The sequence below is a fragment of the Rattus norvegicus genome, chromosome 4 (genome assembly GCF_021556685.1).
Source record: "Rattus norvegicus strain SHRSP/BbbUtx chromosome 4, alternate assembly SHRSP_T2T, whole genome shotgun sequence".
NCBI classification, from domain to species: Eukaryota; Metazoa; Chordata; class Mammalia; order Rodentia; family Muridae; genus Rattus; species Rattus norvegicus.
The window spans coordinates 108,892,520-108,916,031 of record NC_141537.1 but is presented as its reverse complement, the minus strand read 5'-3'; the positions used below and the strand labels follow the sequence as shown (position 1 = coordinate 108,916,031).

The 23,512-nt window shown below is 38.1% G+C and overlaps 1 pseudogene; it reads left to right on the top strand.

Annotated features, from left to right (window-relative positions):
• The first annotated feature begins 2,330 nt into the window (after window positions 1-2,330).
• Window positions 2,331-2,963, top strand: LOC134486889 (high mobility group protein B1-like; annotated as a pseudogene).
• Window positions 2,964-23,512: the final 20,549 nt, after the last annotated feature.

The window sequence follows — 23,512 nt, the reverse complement described above, 5'->3', positions numbered from 1 at the left end:
GGAAATGGCTACTAGCTACTTCAGGAAGTTATTCATGGTTTTATGCATTTTCATTCTCTAACCCATTTTCTGTATAAATAAGGAGTTTCTCCTTTAAAGAGACTTTCTTGAAAATTTACTATTGTGTCAAGTTCCAGCCTCAGCTTGGGAAATTGTCTTGAGGAAAGGATGTGTGGGAACAATCATGAAATAACTTGGATTCAGTAATAGATGTAAGCTGATAGCCCTGTGTTCTGCTCAAGATAGTTCTCTGCTCGAGATAGCACTCTGCTCAATATCACTCTCTGCTGAGGAACACTCTTTCTTGCAGACTGAAGTACACTCTTTTATTTTACATATGCTGCTTCCTTAGGAATTGCATTTCAATTCATTCATCTATCTCAGATTCCCTTTTAATTATCCTACAAATTGGCATTTTATTATCATTGTCTCTTGACTCTAAAGACAAAGCCACATTGCTGAAAATGGCCAGATTTGCTGTTTGCTAGAGCTGGAACATGGCCCCATTGTTCTATTACATTATCACTAACTTTCTATTTTACAGCTTTTTTGCTGCCTTTAATTGGCTCTTTAGACAGTCATTGAACTCAGAGATGAACATGGCTCTCTTCTGAATGTCGCTATTAAAGGTGTGTTCCACCATACCTGGAACTAAGTCACTGTACCTGTAGCCTACTGTGTCCTAGGGTGGCTCTGAACTCTGAAATCTGCTTGCCTTTGTCTCCTGGGACTAAAAGTGTGTACCACCATTCCTGGGCTAAAGTTTTCATGGTCACTATTCCTCAAGATCTGGATCAAAGCCTCTGTCTTCCGATCTCAAGATCTGAAGCACAAGTGTGCCCTTTGTTTCTGGATTATAGTTCATTCCATATTAAACATGGAAACTAATCCTCGTTCAACCATGAACACTAATAAATTTGCTTTTTGCCTTGAGATTACCACTCTCTAGGTCTCTTTATATCCTTCTATAATATTTTTCTGAAAATGCTGGCTCATTAGTCCAGCTGCCTGGGTTCTATCATGTCAGTGAAACCCTCACACAATTCATATTACATCCTTATATCTTGCAGAGTCAGAAATCCTAAATCCTACAGAGGACAAAGAATTTTGTATTCTTGAACTCACATTTTCACAATTCTTTCCCACAGCCTTAAGAGCTGTTCTGAAAGGCCACAGCCACCATTTTGCTGAGGAACACCAAGCACAGTCTTGCTTCTTAGAATTATGTTGTTTCTGATCATCATGGAGCCATTAACTTTGGCAGTGAGAACATACCCTGATAATCTTGGCAGGTAGAATATTCCCTGAATGAGGAAAACAAAATAAACTATATCCATTATTATAACAAGCCTGATGACTGCAGCAGCTGTGAGCACTCAAGAAGACCCACACCCTGCTGGCTCTGCCCAGGGGCAGGGACCTTATCATGTTGTCCCTTCAGCGTCCATACTGGAACTAGCACTAATGCCCTCTGTGTCACATTTCCTGACCTTATAGAATGTTTCTTTTCTAAAGTCAATTACCAAGCAAGATAATGGGAACATTAGACATAGTATGTGGTTTAAATTTAGTAAAATGAACTCCCCAAACAGAGGCAAGTTCTTATTATAATAATGAAATAATCAGGTATAAAGATTGTTTTAAGATACCCAGTACTCACCAAGAATTCACTGAGAATTGCAATTTCAATTAACTAGCAAAAAGTGATAACGAAAACTGCACAACTTTCTTTCTGACCATGTGGCTTTTCAACAATTAATTTTTATTCTCTTTGCAGAAAATAGGAGAAGTCTCCCTTGAGTTATTATTTTGCATTTCTTCTCAAAACCAAGAGGATAATAAACATGTTGAATGTTTACAGTACTTTTATGCCAGTGGTTTTATTCTTAATGCTGCAATGCTTTTATACATTTTGTCATGTTGATATGATGTTCACCAATAGAATTATTTTATTCATAATTTATAACTATAATTTTGCTACAGTTATAGATTGTAATGTAAAACTTTTTGAGATAGAAGTTTGCCAAGGATTCATGACCCACAAGTAGAGAACAGCTGTTTTATGCCACACAATATTATTGTAAAAGGGTAATTTTTAAGTACTAACTGAATTATTTTCAATATAAAAGCATGTAGATAATTTACAATTAAAACACCTTTTCCAATATCTGCAATTAGCATTCTTCTCTAGAAATGTTTAAGTACTATACACATCAAAAATATATGTGGCGATTGCAGTACATTGAGCTCCATAGAGACAATACCGGGGCAAGCGAGAGCTAGATGGGCACTGGGCAACTCTGTGCCTCGCAGAGGAAAATCAACTAAACATGGGCAAAGGAGATCCTAAGAAGCTGAGAGGCAAAATTTGGTCATATACATTCTTTGTGCAAACCTGCCAGGAGGAGCACAAGAAGAAGCACCCAGATGCTTCTGTCAACTTCTCAGAGTTCTCCAAGAAGTGCTCAGAGAGGTGGAAGACCATATCTGCTAAAGAAAAGTGGAAATTTGAAGATATGGCGAAGGTTGACAAGGCTCATTATGAAAGAGAAATGAAAACCTATACACACCCCCTAAAGGAGAGACCAAAAAGAAGTTCAAGGACTCTAGTGCACCCAAGAGGCCTCCTTCAGACTTGTTGTTCTGTTCTGAGTACCATCCAAAAATCAAAGGCAAGAATCCTGGCTTATCCATTGGTGATATTAGGAGAGATGTGGAACAACACTGCCGTGGATCACAAGCAGCCCTATGAGAAGGAGGCCGCCAAGCTGAAGGAGAAGAATGAGAAAGACATTGCTGCCTACAGACCTAAAGGAAAACCAGATGTGGCAAAAAAGAGGGTGGTCAAGGTTGAGAAGAGCAAGAAAAAGAAGGAAGAGGAAGACGATGAGGAGGATGAAGAGCCTGAGGAATAAGAAGAAGAGGAAGAAAAAGATGAAGAAGAAGAATATGATGATGAATAAGTTGGTTCTAGCACAGAATTTTTATTGTTTATAAAGCATTTGACCCCCCTATACACACCTCACTCTTTTGAAAGAAAAAAAATTGAAATATAAGGCTGTGTAAGATTTGTTTTTAAACTGTACAGTGTCTTTTTTTGTATAGTTAACACACTACTGAATACGTCTTCAGCTAGTCCTGTCCCTGTGGTAATTTCAATAGCCACGAACCATGCCTGGTACAGTCAGGAGGTTGGAAATTGGGATGGAAATTATAGCAAGTCCTTGTTGATGCATAGGACAAATTAGTTATATATGGGAACTGTAGTTTGGTTTTTGTTTTTGTTTACTTTTTCTTTTGGTTTTATTTTGAGTTTTTTTTTAATTTTTTCGTTTTCAGTTGTCTTTGATGTAGATTATATGAAGATGATTGTTATTCTGTTAACTGAATACCACTCTGTAATTGCAAAGAATTGACTTTTGTTGACATTCTGAATGCTTCTAAGTAAATACAATTTACAATAGCCGGAGCTGGAAAGAACCCAGATGGCCTTCAACAGAGGAAAGGATACAGGAAATTTGGTGCATCTACACAATGGAATACTACTCGGCTATCAAAAAAAAATGACTTTACCATAGATGCACAGAAAACATGAAATATCAAGAAGGATGACCAAAATGCGAATGTTTCATTCCTTCTTTAAAAGAACAAGAATACCCTTGGGGGAGAATAGGGAGGCAAAGTTTAGAACATAGGCTGAAGGAACACCCATTCAGAGACTGCCCCACATGTGGCCCATACATATACAGCCACCAAACTAGATAAGATGGATGAAGCAAAGAAGTGCAGGCCTACAGGAACCGGATGAAGATCTCTCCTGAGAGACACAGCCAGAATATGGCAAATACGTAGGCGAATGCCAGTAGCAAACCACTGAACTGAGAACAGGATCCCCCTTTGAAGGATTCAGAGAAAGGACTGAAAGAGCTGAAGGGGCGTTTTGGTCATCCTTGAGTTTCATGTGTTCTGTGCATCTAGGGTAATTCCGGCATTTGGGCTAGTATTCACTTATCAATGAGTGCATACCATGTGTGTTTTTTTGTGTTTGGATTACCTCACTCAGGATGATATTTTCCAGATCCATCCATTTGTCTATGAATTTCATAAAGGCATTGTTTTTGATAGCTGAGTAATATTCCATTGTGTAGATGTACCACATTTTATGTATCCAGTCCTCTGTTTAATGGCATCGGGGTTCTTTCCAGCTTCTCGCTATTATAAATAAGGCTGCTATGAACATAGTGGAGCACGTGTCTTTGCTATATGTTGAGGCATCTTTTGGGTATATGCCCAAGAGAGGTATAGCTGGGACCTCAGGTAGTTCAATGTACAATTTTCTGAGGAACCTCCAGATTGATTTCCAGAATAGTTGTACCAGTCTGCAATCCCACCAACACTGGAGAAGTGTTCCTCTTTCTCCACATACTCACCAGCATCTGCTGCCGCTGGAGTTTTTGACCTTAGACATTCTGACTGGTGTGAGGTGGATTTTCAGGGTTGTTTTGATTGCATTTCCCTTATAACTAAAGATTTTCAACATTTCTTTAGGTGCTTCTCAGCCATTCAACGTTCCTAAGCTGTGAATTCTTTGCTTAACTCTGAACTCAATTTTTAATAGGGTTATTTGTCTCCCTGCATTCTAATTTTGTGAGTTCTTTGTATATTTTGGACATAAGCCTTCTATCAGTTGTAGGATTAGTAAAGATCTTTTCCCAATCTGTTGGTTACCATTTTGTCCTAATACCAGTGTCCTTTGCCCTACAGAAGCTTTGCAGTTTTATGAGATCCCATTTCTCGATTCTTTTTTTTTTTTTTTTTTTTTTTTTTTTTTTTTTTTCTCAGTGCTCTTTTTTTTTTTTTTTTATTAACTTGAGTATTTCTTATATACATTTCGAGTGTTATTCCCTTTCCCGGTTTCCGGGCAAACATCCCCCTCCCCCCTCCCCTTCCTTATGGGTGTTCCCCTCCCAACCCTCCCACCATTGCCGCCCTCCCCCCATAGACTAGTTCACTGGGGGTTCAGTCTTAGCAGGACCCAGGGCTTCCCCTTCCACTGGTGCTCTTACTAGGATATTCATTGCTACCTATGGGGTCAGAGTCCAGGGTCAGTCCATGTATAGTCTTTAGGTAGTGGCTTATTCCCTGGAAGCTCTGGTTGCTTGGCATTGTTGTACTTTTGGGGTCTCGAGCCCCTTCAAGCTCTTCCAGTTCTTTCTCTGATTCCTTCAATAGGGGACCTATTCTCAGTTCAGTGGTTTGCTGCTGGCATTCGCCTCTGTATTTGCTGTATTCTGGCTGTGTCTCTCAGGAGCGATCTACATCCGGCTCCTGTCGGTCTGCACTTCTTTGCTTCATCCATCTAGTCCAATTGGGTGGCTGTATATGTATGGGCCAAATGTGGGGCAGGCTCTGAATGGGTGTTCCTTCAGTCTCTGTTTTAATCTTTGCCTCTCCCTTCCCTGCCAAGGGTATTCTTTTTCCTCATTTAAAGAAGGAGTGAAGCATTCACATTTTGATCATCCGTATTGAGTTTCGTTTGTTCTAGGGATCTAGGGTAATTCAAGCATTTGGGCTAATAGCCACTTATCAATGAGTGCATACCATGTATGTCTTTCTGTGATTGGGTTAGTTCACTCAGGATGATATTTTCCAGTTCCAACCATTTGCCTACGAATTTCATAAACTCGTTGTTTTTGATAGCTGAGTAGTATTCCATTGTGTAGATGTACCACATTTTCTGTATCCATTCCTCTGTTGAAGGGCATCTGGGTTCTTTCCATTTTCTGGCTATTATAAATAAGGCTGCGATGAACATAGTGGAGCACGTGTCTCTTTTATATGTTGAGGCATCTTTTGGGTATATGCCCAAGAGAGGTATAGCTGGATCCTCAGGCAGTTCAATGTCCAATTTTCTGAGGAACCTCCAGACTGATTTCCAGAATGGTTTTACCAGTCTGCAATCCCACCAACAATGGAGGAGTGTTCCTCTTTCTCCACAACCTCGCCAGCATCTGCTGTCACCTGAGTTTTTGATCTTAGCCAATCGCACTGGTGTGAGGTGAAATCTCAGGGTTGTTTTGATTTGCATTTCCCTTATGACTAAAGATGTTGAACATTTCTTTAGGTGTTTCTCAGCCATTCGGTATTCCTCAGCTGTGAATTCTTTGTTTAGCTCTGAACCCCATTTTTTAATAGGGTTATTTGTTTCCCTGCGGTCTAACTTCTTGAGTTCTTTGTATATTTTGGATATAAGGCCTCTATCTGTTGTAGGGTTGGTAAAGATCTTTTCCCAATCTGTTGGTTGCCGTTTTGTCCTAACCACAGTGTCCTTTGCCTTACAGAAGCTTTGCAGTTTTATGAGATCCCATTTGTCAATTCTTGATCTTAGAGCATAAGCCATTGGTGTTTTGTTCAGGAAATTTTTTCCAGTGCCCATGTGTTCCAGATGCTTCCCTAGTTTTTCTACTATTAGTTTGAGTGTGTCTGGTTTGATGTGGAGGTCCTTGATCCACTTCGACTTAAGCTTTGTACAGGGTGATAAGCATGGATCGATCTGCATTCTTCTACATGCTGCCCTCCAGTTGAACCAGCACCATTTGCTGAAAATGCTATCTTTTTTCCATTGGATGGTTTTGGCTCCTTTGTCAAAAATCAAGTGACCATAGGTGTGTGGGTTCATTTCTGGGTCTTCAATTCTATTCCATTGGTCTATCTGTCTGTCTCTGTACCAATACCATGCAGTTTTTATCACTATTGCTCTGTAATACTGCTTGAGTTCAGGGATAGTGATTCCCCCTGAAGTCCTTTTATTGTTGAGGATAGCTTTAGCTATCCTGGGTTTTTTGTTATTCCAGATGAATTTGCAAATTGTTCTGTCTAACTCTTTGAAGAATTGGATTGGTATTTTGATGGGGATTGCATTGAATCTGTAGATTGCTTTTGGTAAAATGGCCATTTTTACTATATACCAGTGTCCTTTGCCCTACAGAAGCTTTGCAGTTTTATGAGATCCCATTTCTCGATTCTTGATCTTAGAGCATAAGCCATTGGTGTTTTGTTCAGGAAATTTTCCTCAGTGCCCATGTGTTTGAGATTCATCCCCACTTTTCTTCTATTAGTTTGAGTGTATCTGGTTTGATGTGGAGGTCCTTGAACCACTTGGACTTAAGCTTTGTGATAAGAATGGAACGATATGCATTCTTCTACATTCTGACCTCTAGTTGAACCAGCACCATTTGCTGAAAATGCTACCTTTTTTTCCACTGGATGGTTTTGGCTCCTTTATTAAAAATCAAGTGATCTTCTGAGATCTTCTTCAATTTCTTTCTTCAGAGGTTCAGAAGTTCCTTTTTTTCATCTTTATAAACTTGGGTGTTTCTTATTTACATTTCGATTGTTATTCCCATTCTTGGTTTCCCAGCCAACATTCCCCTAACACCTCCCCCTCCCCTCTTTATGGGTGTTCCCCTCCCCATCCTCCCTCCATTACTGACCTCCCCCAAACAATCTCGTTCACTGGGGCTTCAGTCTTGGCAGGAACAAGGGCTTCTTCTTCCACTGGTGCTCTTACTAGGCTATTCATTGCTACTTATGAGATGGGAGCCCAGGGTCAGTCCATGTTTAGTCTTTGGGTAGTGGCTTAGTCCCTGGAAGCTCTGGTTGGTTGGCATTGTTGTTCATATGGGGTCTCAAACCTCTTCAAGCTCTTTCAGTCCTTTCTCTGATTCCTTCAATGGGTCCTTTGAGTTGGGAGTCTTCACTCTCTTCTATACCTATTATACTTAGGTTTGATCTTCTCATTGAGTCCTGGATTTCCTGTATGTTTTGGGCCAGTATCTTTTTCTGTCTTACATTATCTTTGACAGTTGTGTCAATGATTACTATGCAATCTTCTGCTCCTGAGATTCTCTCTTCTATCTCTTGCATTCTGTTGATGATCCTTGTATCTACGACTTCTTGTCTCTTCCTTTGGTTTTCTATATCTAGGGTTGTCTCCCTTTGTGCTTTCTTTATTGCTTCTATTTCCATTTTTAATTCCTTTTCCTGATTGATTGTGTTTTCCTGTAATTCTTTCAGGGATTTTTGCATTTCCTCTCTATAGGCTTCTGTAAGTTTATTTGTGTTTTCCTGCATTTCTCTAATAGAGTTCTTTATGTCTTTCTTGAAGTCCTCCATCATCATGATCAAATATGATTTTAAATCTGGATCTTGCTTTTCTGGTGTGTTTGAATAATCAGCGTTTTCTTTGGTGGGAGAATTGGGCTCCAATGATGCTATGTAGTCTTGGTTTCTGTTTCTTGGTTTCCTGCGCTTGCCTCTTGCCATCACGTTGTCTGTTGTTACCTTGTTCTGCTATTTCTGACAGTGGTTAGACTGTCCTATAAGCCTGTGTGTCAGGAGTGCTGTAGACCTGTTTTCCTCTCTTTCAGCCAGTTATAGGAACAGAGTGTTCTGCTTTCAGGTGTGTACTCGTTCCTGTATACTGGTCTTCAGGTGTTCCTGTGTGCGTGTGTCCTGTGTCCACCAGGCAGGTCACTTGGAGCAGAAAAGTTGGTCTTATCTCTGGTCTCAGGCCTGAATTTGTTCCTCAGATCTGGGTTTCAGCTCTCCTTGAGTGCAGCAACCGGAAGGGCCTGCCCCACCTTTGTTCAGGACCGTGTACACAGGGGACCCAGATAGTGGTAGGCGTTTTTCTCTACAGTCAGATGTGGGCAGAGAGTAGTCTTTTCTGGCTTCCCAGGCCTGTCTGCCCTTCTAAAGGTTTAGCTCTCCCTCCCACGGGATTTGGGTGCAGGGAGCTGTTTGATAGATCAAGTCCCTTCAGATCCAGGCGGTGTCTTTGCAAGATAGTTTTAATCTTTGAAATTTTTATTCAATGTGTTGACCATAATCATTTCCACCCAAATTCCTCTCAAATCATTCTCTGTCAACTTCATATTCTCTCTAGCCCTATCTGGGTCGCTCTGTGTCTGTGTCTGTGTCTGTGTCTGTGTCTGTGTCTGTGTCTGTGTCTGTGTCTGTGTCTGTCTGTCTGTCTGTCTGTCTGTCTGTCTCTCTCTCTCTCTGTCTCTCTCTCCCCCTCCTCTCTCTATATATGCATGTGTATGTGCATGAATGTGTGTGTGTGTGTGTGTGTGTGTGTGTGTGTGTGTGTGTGTGTGTGTGTGTTTATAGGTTAACTCATTGAGTCTAGTTTCTGTTGGTTCACTACTCCTTGGTACAGGTTCTATGTAGCAGTGTGTAATCAATAATTCACAGGTCAAATCACTAAACAAAAATTAATTTTCCCTCTACCAGAAGAAATCAAATACCAGTATTTCCTTAGTTAGGGTGAAGACTTTCTGCTCAATGCTTCCCTATTTTTGGAGATATCTGTCTTGAGTTTGGATAAATCTTGTGCATACTGTCACAGCCCTGTCCGTTTACAAGTAAGTCTGCCATATAGAGTCTGGAAAAATTGTTCCCCTGAAGTCATTCACAACCTATAGCATATATAATCTTTCTGGACTATCTTTTTTATGTATTTTAACTTATTCTTTATATAACATGTCTTCAACTTATATCTTGATCTCTCTCTTTAGATTTCTTCCTTTAGATATAAAGTCTCCTCCATCTTATATTCATCATCTCAGCACTACTGCAGTGACACCTGCTAAGTTATTTTGAGACAATAGGGAGGGTGTATTGAGGGCAAGACCCAATCCCTCAGAAGCTTTGTTTCCTGAAGAACTGAATTTATTGAAAGGACGAGAGCTTGGCTGAAAATGTTTCCTGATTGTGGAAAATAATATTCGGTGAACATGTTTCCTAAGGCTGAGCAAAAGAAGTAGATACAACTGTTGACACAATGAGCTCAGTGTACATCTTTAGCTGGCAATAGAAATGAAACTAAACAATTGCTGAAAAGAAGTGTGACTATTATAAAGCTCACCCTGAGGATTCTAGGTATTCTGAGATGGTTTTTGGAAGTAATGTGGAAGAGCTTATGGCTAGTAGTCCTGTAGTACTACAGTAGAGTAATCTGTGCTTACTATATCATTCTGGTAGTATTTTCAGAGACTAGAAATCAGTAAACAGAGCCAGTGGAAGCCTGCTTCCCAAGAGGGCTGAAAGCTGCTAAGAGCAGGTGATAGATGGCAGGGATAGAGTCTCTACAAAGTACTGAAAGCCCACTGTGGGAAGCTGGGAAAATAAATATTTAGGTTCAATGAAAAATAAAAAAAATAAATCTGCAATATGTCAGGGTCACAGGATATTCATCACAGGATATTCACCAAGCATGAGCAGTCCAATAGATAGTCACTATGCCCTCTAGGTAGCATAGAAGGAAGTGCAGATCCACCCTGAAACGAATGATTTATCATGTGCCTCTGATGTTCCACATAGGGCTAAGAGATAGTGTCCATGCCTTGCTAGATTTCAGTCTTATTTTGTGCTATCTTGTTATGTTATTTCACTGTGCCTCCATCATCCATCCTTTCAAACATTTGAATTGGAGCTTTTACTACGTGAGATTACGTTTGACATATATAACATTTTCACGGTTACTTAGGAGTTTACAGTTGCTAACAGAGTGTCTGTGACTCAGTTGATACACATGATTTAGACTTTTGAAATCTTGGAAACATTTAAGATTGTCTTGAGTCTGAAAACGAAATTTTGAATTTTGGAACCAAGAAGTCTTGTGTCAGAAGTAAAAATTCACAAGTAATGGTAGAAATACTCACCTTGGAGAGTGTTATGAAAAAATAGGGGAAAGGATTGTGGGCCTGAGGAGAATAGTAGCTCTACAGGAAGACCAAAAGAATCAATAAACCTGGACCACTGGGGTTCTAAGAGACTGAACCACCAACAAGAGATCATAGACTGGCCGGACCTAGATCTCTCTGCACATATGTAGCAGATGTGCAAATTGGTTTTCATGCAGGTCCGAACAGCTAGAGTGAAGACTGTCTGGAAATGTGTTGCCTGCATGTGGGATATGTTCTAGCTGAGCTGCCTTGTCTGGTCTCAAAAGAAGATGCGCCTAGCCCTGCAGTACTTCCTGTGCCAAGAGGATATTGGGAGCTACCCATTCAGAGAAGGGATAGGGGTAGGGGGTTGGGTAGGGATTATGGGAGGGGACAGTGAGGAAGATGTAAAGTGAAAAAATAAATAAATATGAAAATAAAAATATACTGACACCAATGTGGTATCAGTCTGGAAAACCAAAGTTTGTGTATCTCTGCTCAAAGAATTGAAAAAGAGACACACATATACACAAATAAGATAACAATAAGCTTTATCAAGAACAAGAAAATACAAGTTTTCGTAATATTGCCAACAACATGAAAGTTCTCTAGCTTCAGGGTTTGTTTTATTCTTTCTCTTTTCTTTTTCTTTTCTTTTCTTTTTTTTTTTTTTTGACGGAGAAGGTTTAAAAAAAGAAGGAGGAGCTAGTTAATAAATAGGTACCTTGGATGGTTTTATATTTTGTTTGAGAGATGTAAGTTATGTAAGCTGTTCTTTACTGTGGGGATAGTTCCACATATGAAAATCAATATAAACTACCATATATACAAACTGAAAGAAAAAATAGAAAAACATGCTCATGTCATCAGATGCTGAAAAAGCCTTAAACAGAAGACAACATCTGAATAGATAACATGTGATTAGACTATAAAATGGACGAATAAACAAATTAATATAGAGAAAAACAGTCTTGTAGATCAGGTAAATATGGCACGCTCCTAAATACATTAAGGGTAGTATACAACAACACGATAGCACATATCACAATAAACAGAGAGAAACGTAAAACAATTCCACTAAAATAAAGACAAGACAAGGCTGTCCATTCTCTCCATATCTATTCAACATAGTGCTTTAGGATTTAGGTAGAGTAACAAGACAGCTAAAGAAGATCAATGGGCTATAATATGGAAAAGAAGTAAAATTATCACTGTTTGCAGATGATATGACAGTATACATAAGTGACCAGACAATTTCTACCAGGAAACTCCTACAGCTGATAAACAATTTCAGCAAAGAATCTGGATACAAAATTAACTCAAACTAATCAGTAGGCCTCCTATATACCAATGATAAATGTGATGAAAAACAAGTAGGGAAACAATATCATTTACAACAGTCAACACTGTCTTCTTTTCAAAAGTATGTATTCCTTTTATCCATTAATATTTTCCTTCCCCTGGCAATTTTCATCCAGTTATTCAAAATGCTGGCCTGCTAATTAAAAAATTCAAATAGGCAAATGGATGGAACTGAAAAATATCATCCTGAGTGAACTAACCCAATCACAGAAAAACATATATGGTATGCACTCATTGATAAGTGGATATTAGCCCAAATGCTTGAATTGCCCTAGATGCACAGAACACATGAAACTCAAGAAGGATGACCAAAATGCAAATGATTCACTCCTTCTTTAAAAGGAGAACAAGAATACCCTTGGGAGGGAGTAGGGAGGCAAAGTTTAGAACAGAGGCTGAAGGAACACCCATTCAGAGTCTGCCCCACATGTGGCCCATACATATACAGCCACCAAACTAGATAAGATGGATGAAGCAAAGAAGTGCAGGCCGACAGGAACCGGACGTAGATCTCTCCTGAGAGACACAGCCAGAATATGGCAAATACATAGGCGGATGTCAGCAGCAAACCACTGAACTGAGATCAGGACCCCTGTTGAAGGAATTAGAGAAAGGACTGGAAGAGCTTGAATGGGCTCAAAACCCCATATGAAAAACAATGCCAACCAACCAGAGCTTCCAGGGACTAAGCCACTACCCAAAGACTATACATGGACTGACCCTGGGCTCCAACCTCATAGGTAGCAATGAATAGCCTAGTAAGAGCACCAGTGGAAGGGGAAGCCCTTGGTCTTGCCAAGACTGAACCCCCAGCGAACATGATTGTTGGAGGCAGGTCGTTAATCGGGGGAGGATGGGGAGGCGAACACCCATATAGAAGGGGAAGGGGAGGGGTTAGGTGGACGTTGGCCTGGAAACCAGGAAAGGGAATAAAAATCGAAATGTAAATAAGAAATACCCAAGTTAATAAAGATGAAAAATAAAAAAAAATTTAAAAAAGCAAAAAAGAGATCTGAAAAAAAAAAGAAAAAGAAAATTCAAGTTCTTAGAGTTGGACTTTTCTGTTTATGACAATAAGAAACATATCTCAGTCTCCTTAGGTCAAACGCATCTGGGCAGCATACTAGAAGTGGGCAATAATATGTTTTGTGTTTGAATAACCTTGCCTTATTTATGGTGTTTTTATTTTTTTTACTTATGAGGTAATTGATAAATTAGTTTACTATTGCCAAATGTGTTTCCTACGTAGCTTCACTTTGCATCTCACTGAGAATTTCAGGAAATTTCTGTATTAGCATTCAACAAGTTACTTAAATAAGTACAGCATGTTCTCAGTTCACTACAATATTGACCAGACCGAAACCAGCCTCCTTGTATGAGTCCAATTATTTATTGTCTTTACAGTAGTTTTTGTTTCATTTAAGTTTAAACTCATTTTCATGGTATGGTGGCTCTTCTTAGTAATCTGAGCATTTTAGTGGCTGAGGCAGGAGAATAAAGCACTTGAGGTCAGTGTAGTTTCATATTTTTATCCATAGTCTAATCCATGCATAATTTGGCATGCTTTAACTAATATAGCAAAGGTATAACTTAAATATGGTAATATTTTATAAGTTTTTGATAAATATGTTTATCAATATCATCTTACTTATTCCTAGATTCTTAAAATATTTGGAATAATACTACAAAAATTATTTCTATAAAATAAACTATAGTAATTATGTTACCTTCAACAATTTAATTTTTAGCAACCTTGTTTTTTATGGTGCATCTATCAAGAGCAGAGACTCCTATGTTTTGAACTATGTATCAAGTGAAGATTTTGATACTGGAACATACTATTATATGAAACATAATTAATTTTGATTAAAATACATGGTGTTCTGTTATAATTAATTGGTACTTGCTGACATTTTGACCCAAACAGCAATAGCTTTAGAAGAGGACACAGGATTCACATCTTCTCAAGTACACATGCCCTTCCTTGCTCTGCCTCAGAAGTCTCTAACATCAGTATAAATTGGGGTCAAATACTTACTGAACCACTGCAGTTTAGATCAGTGACTCTGGAAATGGAAATCAAGCATTGATACGTTTGAAAATCTTCCCAGATAATTGTTTATGCCTTCTGGTTATGGGCCTCAGTTCTACTCCAAACCAAGCACACATGTACGGTTTGCTTAGGTTAGTTGCAATGGAAATACTGAGGTAAAATCATTAAAGAGTATGATAAAAATAGATCAGTTTTCCAGTTTTCTAGTATATTGAAAATGTTTAATTAACAGAGGTAATTTCCTACTTTTTTGCTTCTTCCTAAAAATATGTCACCTAGGCATTATGGAAACAGTTTCTACTACTTAAAAGTGATAACAGGGCAAGAAATTATCAACCTAAGTTGAGTTAGAAGATAAGTTAGAACACAGATTGTTTTAGATTCCAGTTTAGAATTTTCAGATTAGACTCCAATATATAATTTGGAAAAGATTATAATAACATATGTACAAACAGTGTGAATGTATACACACACACACACACACACACACACACACACAGACACACAGACACACACAGGGCCTTGGGAGTGACTAGAATTTTTATACACATGAATTGAGAGTTAAATCTTGATAATTTGTCCTAAACATTAAAGTGGTAAGCCTGGGATTTCATATAGTTTGTTACGGTCATTTTATAGCATACAACTCTAGCTACTTGACCACAACTTTCTTTCTAGAGAGCATCCTCTTCTATTTCTTTCTGCATTTCAGAACCTGAAAACAACTTAATTCTATGGGGATGAATTCTACAGGTGGAAAACTTTTGAGTTGAAGATTTGACTGGCTCTATTAAAGTCTTATTGAAAAAGGTATTTTACTTTCATTTTTAGTTAAAAAAGATTATTGCACAAGTATTTATTAACTTAATTTTGCACACTTAATTCTAGAAATTTATTCAACAAAATCCATGCTTTTAATTATATCATCAAGGACTTTGGTTAAATGCATATCTGCCCAGGAGGCATTAAATCTTATTAGCTCTCATTTTAGATTTGAAATAACATCAAACATTGCCAAATATAATCAAGTTGATTCCCTCTCTTAATGTTTATTCTAGTTTCAAGTAACTTTCAAGAAAGAGAAAACCTCAGAGTTCTTTGATAGCACAGAGAAAGTTGGCCTCCTTCTATTCCTAAAATACTTCTAAATGCTCTCTCACCACTCCCCTAGCTTGGCTTCCAAACAATGAGCTGTTACCATATGTGCTAATTCAGGATCTATATGTATGTATTATCTTTAAATTTGATGTTCTAGGGCAAGGAAAAAACTTTTTTTATTTGTTTTGTCCTAGACTTTGAGACATATTTTTCTGGGTTTTGTTGTGATTTCGATTATTTGAGTTTGTTGTTTAATCAAACAACAAAAGTAATCAGAGTCCAGGTGAACTGTGTACTATACTACAAATACTATACTCTTTCAAAATTACTGTGCCAACTGGAGTCATCTGTATTATCAGGATTATGTCAGTGCTATGAAAACTTTTTGACTATTTATGTCCTTATTTACTTTTCTTTTCATTTTTTTAAATTGGATTTTTTACTTACACTTCAAGTGTTATTCCATTTCCCAGTTTATTGTCCTAAGCCCCCTATCTCCTCCCATCCCCTTATTCTATAAGGATGTTCCCCTCCCCATCGAACACCCCTTACTGCCCCCCACCCCCAACATTTCCTTTCACTGGAGGTCCATCTGTGGCAGGACCGAGGACTTCTCTGTCCATTGGTGCCCAACAATGTCATCCTCTGCTACATATGTAGTTGGAGCAATGGATTGGTCCATGTATATTCTTTAGGTAGTGGTTTCATCACTGAGAGCTCTGGTTGGTTGGCATGGTTGTTCTTATGGGTTTGCAAGCCCTTTCAGCTCTTTCAATCCTTCCTCTAGTTCCTCCCACAGTTCAGTGGTTTGCTGCTAGCATTGACCTCATTATTTGACATGCTCTGGCTGTGTCTCTCAGGAGACATCTACATCTGGTCCCTGTCAGCATGCACTTCTTAGCTTCATCAATCTTATCTAGCTTTGGTGGATATATATATATATATATACCACAGGTAGGGCAGGCTCTGAATGGCCGTTCCCTCAGTCTCTGCTCCAAACTTTGCTTCCATATACCTTCCTGTGAATATTTGTGTTCCCCTTTTAAGAAGGAGTCAAGCATCCACATTAGGGTCATTCTTTCCCTTGAGTTCATGTGCTAAGTGGATTGAATCTTGGGTAACTTGAGCTTTGGGGCTATTATCTACTTATCAGTGAATACATATCATGTGTGTGTTTCTGGGATTGGGTTACCTCACTCAGGATGATATTTTCTATTTCAATCCATTTGCCTATGAATTTCATGAAGTCATTGTTTTTGGTAGCTGAGTAATATTACATTGTATAGATGTACCACATTTTCTGTATCCATTCCTCTGTTCAAGGGCATATGGTTTCTTTCCAGCTTCTGGCTATTATAAATAAGGCTGCTGTGAACATAGTGGAGCATCTATCTTTGTTGTCTGTTGGAGCATCTTTTGGGTATATGCCCAGGAGAGGTATAGCTGGGTCCTCAGGTAGCACAATGTCCAATTTTCTGAGGAGCCTCCAGACTGATTTCCAGAGTGGTTGTACCAGTTTGCAATCCCGCCAACAAAGGAGGAGTGTTCCTCTTTCTCCACATCTGCTGTCACCTGAATTTTTGATCTTAGCCATTCTGACTGGTGTGAGGTGGAATCTCGGTGTAGTTTTGATTTGCATTTCCCTGATGACTAAGGATATTGAACATTTCTTTAAGTACTTCTCAGTTATTAGATATTCCTCAACTAAGAATTCTTTGTTTAGCTCTGGGTCCATTTTTTGATAGGGTTATTTGTCTCTCTGGAGTCCACCCTTTTGAGTTCTTTGTATATTTTGGATATTAGCCCTCTATCAGATATAGGATTGGTAACTATCTTTTCCCTATCTGTTCATTGCCATTTTGTCCTAATTACAGTGTCCTTTGTCTTACAGAAGTTGTGCAGTTTTATGAGATCCCATTTGTCAATTCTTGATCCTAGAGCATAAGCCATTGGTGTTTTTTTTTTTTTTTCAGGAAATTTTCTCCAGTGACCATGTGTCCGAACTCTTCCCAACTTTTTAAAAAGCAATTGCCATGTATCTTATTGATGAAATAACATTTTTGGAGTTAGAGAGATGCCTTAGATTATGTTTTCCAAAATTATGGTCTAGGATTTAAAATATTTTCTCCTGAGTATTTGCAATAGTTCCCTATGGGTGAAAGGATATGAGGAAAGTAGGATAGAAAAGAAATAAAGGTAACCAAGGGAAAAAATCCTAGAGTGAGAATGGAAGTACTACATAGCTAGACTGAAGAACATGGGTTGTACTGTGTGCTAGATATGTGTTGTCTAATTTCTGGTCCATGGAGTGATGATGAGACTCTTTTCCATTATTGCTTGGTGAGGAAATTACTCAGAGAAGGGAGAGCACTAGTTATCAGTAACATTCAAAACAACTGGGGAAAGCATTTAAGTTGGTTTAGGATGGGCATCCGAAGACCCACATGGAACTGAATTGACAGAATAAAAAGATATTTCACTCTTCATTATGTTTTACCATTTCTGACCTCCTTACCTGCCCCTTCTTTGACTTCTTACACTTGCACTCATTCCAAATTGGAAAGGAAGAAAGAAAATGATCTAGCAAATGCAGCTAACACATCAGAAAATTATGATTGCCAATATTTAAATACTTCTGGTCAAGACTGCTACAAAATAGTTTTAAAAATCAATTTTGTTATCACTATGAAGATATTATTAATCACTTGGATTCAGAATCTTAGAGATCACTGGATGATTGGACTTAATTACATTTGCTGCCTTACATTCTTTGCTCAGAGTCTTTATAGAATGCTCTAGTTGCTTGTCAGAAACAGCCAGAGAAGAGATTTTTTTTGTACTTTTCTTTTTTTTAAATTTATTTAATACTTAATAATAATTCTTTGGTTTCCGGGCAAACATCCCCGGAGATATTTTAATCAAAATAAGCTCAAGGAATTTTTATTGTCAATGTTTCACTTGCCAACAATGCTTTAGTTTATGATCAAACATTTCATGTGCACTTTCATGGTCAATTGCATGAAATCACTTACTGACACTGATATTGCAAGATAATAAATAGCCTACAAACCAACCTGAACTCCCTCAGTCACTTTTAAGGTTGTTGAGATGAGGCAGCCTATACAAAGGTACATTTAATAATGATTGTAAATAAAGAAAGGACCTAGTTCAAAGGGGAAAATAAAATCCTCCATGGAAGTTTTGACATTTGACAGAATGAGAGCAAAGCATGTCTGGAATTCATAATACAGCCAACCTTTTGTTAGTGTGAATGTTCTCATTGATTAAAAACAATAATAAAACGACAGAAAAAAGACTTTATTAAGCCTCAGAGTTAGGGCAGTGTGTTAGATTTTATACTTGGAAAGAATGTAAAGTAACCAGAGATCCTCCAAGATTAAATTAAAGAAGGGTGAATGTGAACCTCACTTTGTTTAGTCCTATATGAAGCACTAAAATAATATACAAGAGTAGGGACAGCAAAATGGCTCAAGAGATGTAGGTGGTTGTTGAGTTTGAACACTGAAATGGTAGAAGACAAAAGTAGCACCAACTCTTGAAATTTGTCCTCTGACCTTTACTTTGGCATATATTTGCCTAGAAACACACACACACACACACACACACACACACACACACACAGAGAGAGAGAGAGAGAGAGAGAGAGAGAGAAGAGATTAATAAACTAACATAATATTTAAATAAAGTGACAAATGAAACAAAACATAAGTTTCATTTACTTAGTTTGCCAGAATCTTTTTGTTGTGTTTCCTAATGATAACTGCTAGACATGCCTCTGTAAGTCACAACTTTTAACAACAGCAGCAACAAAAGTATCAAGGGATTGCTTGCAGTAGAAAGGTTGCACCAAACAGAGACTATCTCAAAATTAAAAAATAAAAAATAGAAGTGTTGTGGACATGGCTCAGTGGCAGACAACTTGTTTGGCTTGTGGGAGACTCAGAATTTGATCTGTAGTGCTGGAAAACCTAAAAACAAACAAATCATATTTTGAGCCCTGTTGCTGCTAACAGTTATGTTTAATTTTTGGATACAATAGTTCCAAAGCTAACAGCCATAGTACAAACTCAGTGTCTAGTCACAGATCTCTCGAACAAGTCATTCTAAAGCTGGTGTTAATATAAAATGGGAGAGATTGCTTATCACTTAGAATTATTTTTGCAGCTTGTCTATAGTCTATTTTGTTGAAGATATCACTGTGTTTTCTTTTCTGCAATCATAACAGGTAATGGGTAATTCAATTGTACATTATATATTTGATGGAACATATGTACGAGATATGCCAACATAAATTCACAGTGCCTGTGATTTTGATGAAATTTTAGCATGGATGGAGAGAGGATCTTGGTGTTCTACTATTAAAGAGAAAGTCTGGAAACCTTGTTATCTGTCTGCTAGGAAAACAAGAGTCAGCTTTCCTCGCTGCTATAGCTCCTGGTAGGTAGGTTGTTCATGCTCCAGTGGACAGTGCCTAACCCCTCCATAAACTGGAATCCTTAAATGGAATTTATTGTGTTAAGAAAAGAAGTGAGTGCATGACATTTGAATGAGACATGTAGTAGAGTCTGATAGGAGTTTGAGTCTGGGCAGTGGAAATTAATTGTGTCCAAAGTACCTTATATACATGAATGAAATCATCAAAATTTCTCGAGATCAATTTGTCTCTACTTCTGAGTAGTCACAAATTGATTGTGATAAAATCACCTGAAGGTAGTTAATAGAACTTATAACACTATTATTATTTAGGACTGCCCTAAAAACTTGGGATTCTATACTAAACAATTTCTTCTACACTGCATGATCCCACCTCCTACTAACTGGTTTTATATTCCCTGCTTAAAAATTGTGTTTTTCTGATATACTATCTGTTACTAACCAACATTCACTTGGTAAATAATGTCTTTTCTTGCCAATTGCATAATATCATCGGAAGCCATATAAATAATAAATGTTAAGGTGGCATATCATTTCCTAGAATGTCTTATTATTTTCTTCAAAACAATAACAGCTAATCACTCATTGCCATCTTTGTAGGATTTCTAACTACATAAAGTTCATGTCAACTTATATGGGAATGGCTTCTTTCCTCTCCTGTTCATGAAGAACATGCCAATAAATGTTAATAGTTAAATTTGTGGCTCTAATTCATTGGGCAAAAGTCATCAAATCATCCTGAATACATGTATGTTGAGTATTAAGTTTACAATGAGAATTTTTTGTAAAAATTGCAATAGGGGGTATCAAGTCAAATTTGAATAAGAGTCAGTACAGAACGCCTATGGTATATAAGAAGTCCAGCTACACTGACTTTAGCTCTGCAAACAGAAACTAAATGTAGGACTACATAAGTCTGAATTTGCCAAGGGCTTCTCCTCCCATTGATGCCAGATAAGGTGATCCTCTGCTACATATGCACCTCAAACCACGGATCCCTCCACATGTATTCTGTGATTTGTGGTTTAGTCCCTGGGAGCGCTGTGGTTTCTGGTTGGTTGATATTGTTTTTCAATGGGGTTGCAAAACCCTTCGACTCCTTCAGTCATTCCCCTAACTCCTCCTTTCGGGTCCCCATGCTCAGTCTTATGGTTGGATATAAGCGTCCACATCTGTATTGGTCAGGATCTGACAGAGACTCTCAGGGCACAGTTATACAAAGTTCCTGACAGCAAGTGATTCTTGACATCACTCATAGTGTTTGGGTTTGGTGTCTGCAGCTACAATGGATCTCTAGATGGGGCAGTCTCTGGGTGGCCTTCCTTCAGTCTCTGTTCTATTCTTTGTCCCTGCATTTTCTTTTGACAGGAGCAAATCTGGGTTAATAGTTTTGAGAGGGATGAATGTCCCCATCCCTCAACCAGGGCTGTCCCTAAACTACCCATGGTCTCTCTCCCATTTGTTAGGTATTTTAGGTGATGTCATCCCCAATGAGTCCTGGGAGCCTCTTGCCTTCCTGACTTTCTAGTGGTACCCACAGATGGGTCTTTTGGTAGATTCATTCCCAACTTCCTGAGGAAGTGTCATATTGCTTGCCAGAGTGGCTGTAGAATTTTGCTTTTCCATCAGCAATGGGAGAAGCCTTCCCCTTGCTTCCCATCCCCATCAGCATGAGTAATTATTGATCTTGTAATATTGGTCTCAGCCATTCTGACAGGCTTAAGGTGGGATCTCAAAAGAAGTTTTGATTTGTACTCCCATGGTGGCTAAGGATGTTGAACGTTTATTTGTTTCCTAGTAATTTGTGATTCCTCTGTTTAGAGCTGCACACCATTTTTAATTGGATCATTTATTTGACTTTAATATCTATTTTCTTGAGTTATTTATATATTTTATATAGTAGTCCTATATCAGATGTGGAGTTAGTAGAAATCTTTTCCCATTCTGTATTCTGCTGCGCTGTCAGATTTTAGGGCTGGCTTATTTCAATTTCAAAAGCTGTGCTAAATTTAGGTCTATGAAGATGAAAAACAAATGAGGATAAAAGAAAAGAAATGAAAAATGCTGTTTTTTACTAATGGGAATTCTGTGTGATGGTCACCATGGTCTTTGATTTGGTCAGATTTTTCTCTTCCAACGGAATTCCTGAAACTTCCACACTAGTATGGATTAGAAACCTATTTGTATCATGGCTCTGGAAGTGAAGAGGCTACTTACGACAAGACCTAACTATGACATGACTAGAGGGGCCTGACTCAGCAGAAAGTAGTAGATACAGAGAGTAACAAAACTATATGCAGAAAAGGCAAAGCTCATCTTCCCATGCCAGAGAAACCAACCAAATCCCAGACCAGTTACATGGATAAATGCGTGACTACCAAACAACTGTTCAAGTAACTTCTATATAATGAGTCCCCACCTCTTGCTGTTGTTGTCCACACACTAAAACCATAGCAAATCTCAGTGAAAGTTCCCATGGATTAGTCTCTAAGAAGAACACATCTTTTTATTCAAAACTCAAAAGAGAAAGAAATCTTTCTTTAAAACTCAACCTACCATATAGACACAGAGTTATTAACTTTCTTTTTTATCATTTTTTATTTATTTGCCTGGAGGAGATGATTAATACACTAATAATCTCTGTGAAGAAATATGATCAGTTTATACTTTTCAGAGGAAATATAGAGATGCATTAATCATAGAGAATCCAAGAAATTTAAGGGTCTATTAAATGGTTGTTCAGAGTCAGGTGTGCTCTAGGTGTGGTGGGGTATGCCCTTAGTCCAACCAGTCAGAGAAGGAGTATAAGTTTGATTCCAGGTAGGCCTATGCTACATAGTGAATTACAGGCCAACTTGGACTACATAGTGTGTTGTGAGATTTTTCTTTCTCCTTCAATCTCTATTCTGCTCTCAAAAAGTATGCTAATTGAAAACTAAGTCCATATTAAAAAAAATGCCAAAGTAGGAAGCAAACACTGCATACAGCCTGAATTATAATACATTACAATATTAGTCAAAAAAGAGTAAGATATTTGTATAAAACAAAAATATATACCAAAGTAATAGATTGGAGTGCCTAGAGTTAAGCAATGTACTTAGTCAAAAATATTCTATATGGATCTGATTCCATATTGGAAGAGGTTTTCTTTTTTTTTAAATACATGGCACCATTAAAATTGGGCTTGTGGGTTGGGGATTTAGCTCAGTGGTAGAATGCTTGCCTAGCAAGCACAAGGCCCTGGGTTTGGTCCTCAGCCCCGAAAAACAAAAAAAGAAAAGAGAAAAAAGAAAAAGAAAATTGGGCTTGTGTATACAAAAAAAACTGGCATTGTTTTTCATGTGGGTGTTAAAAATGTATTCAAAAATCTATGGACACTTAAATATAGGATCTGAAAACAATGAAATGAATGGAAAACCAAAAAAAATAAAAAAAAGATCACACTGTAGAACAGTGGAATAAATGAAAATTTTTGAGACAGAGTCTCACTATGTAGTTTTGACAGAAGTGCCATTCATTATAAGTAGACCAGACTGGTCTAAAATAAGCAGAGATCTGCCTGCCTGTGCCTCCTAAGAGCTGAACTTATATAAGTGTGCAAGCATGCCTAGATAAAAATTGTTAGGAGGAAAATTTCCTAATGATGCAGAAAAACAAAGCCAAAATATTGTGCAAAGGAAACATCATCAGAGTGAAAAGATGAAAGTGCTAGATCCACTGTAACCAAGGCAACAGGCACTTGTGAGCCATCCAGTGTAGATGCTGGGAAATTATCCATTCCTCTGCTAACGTTGAAAGTGCTCCTAACTACCAA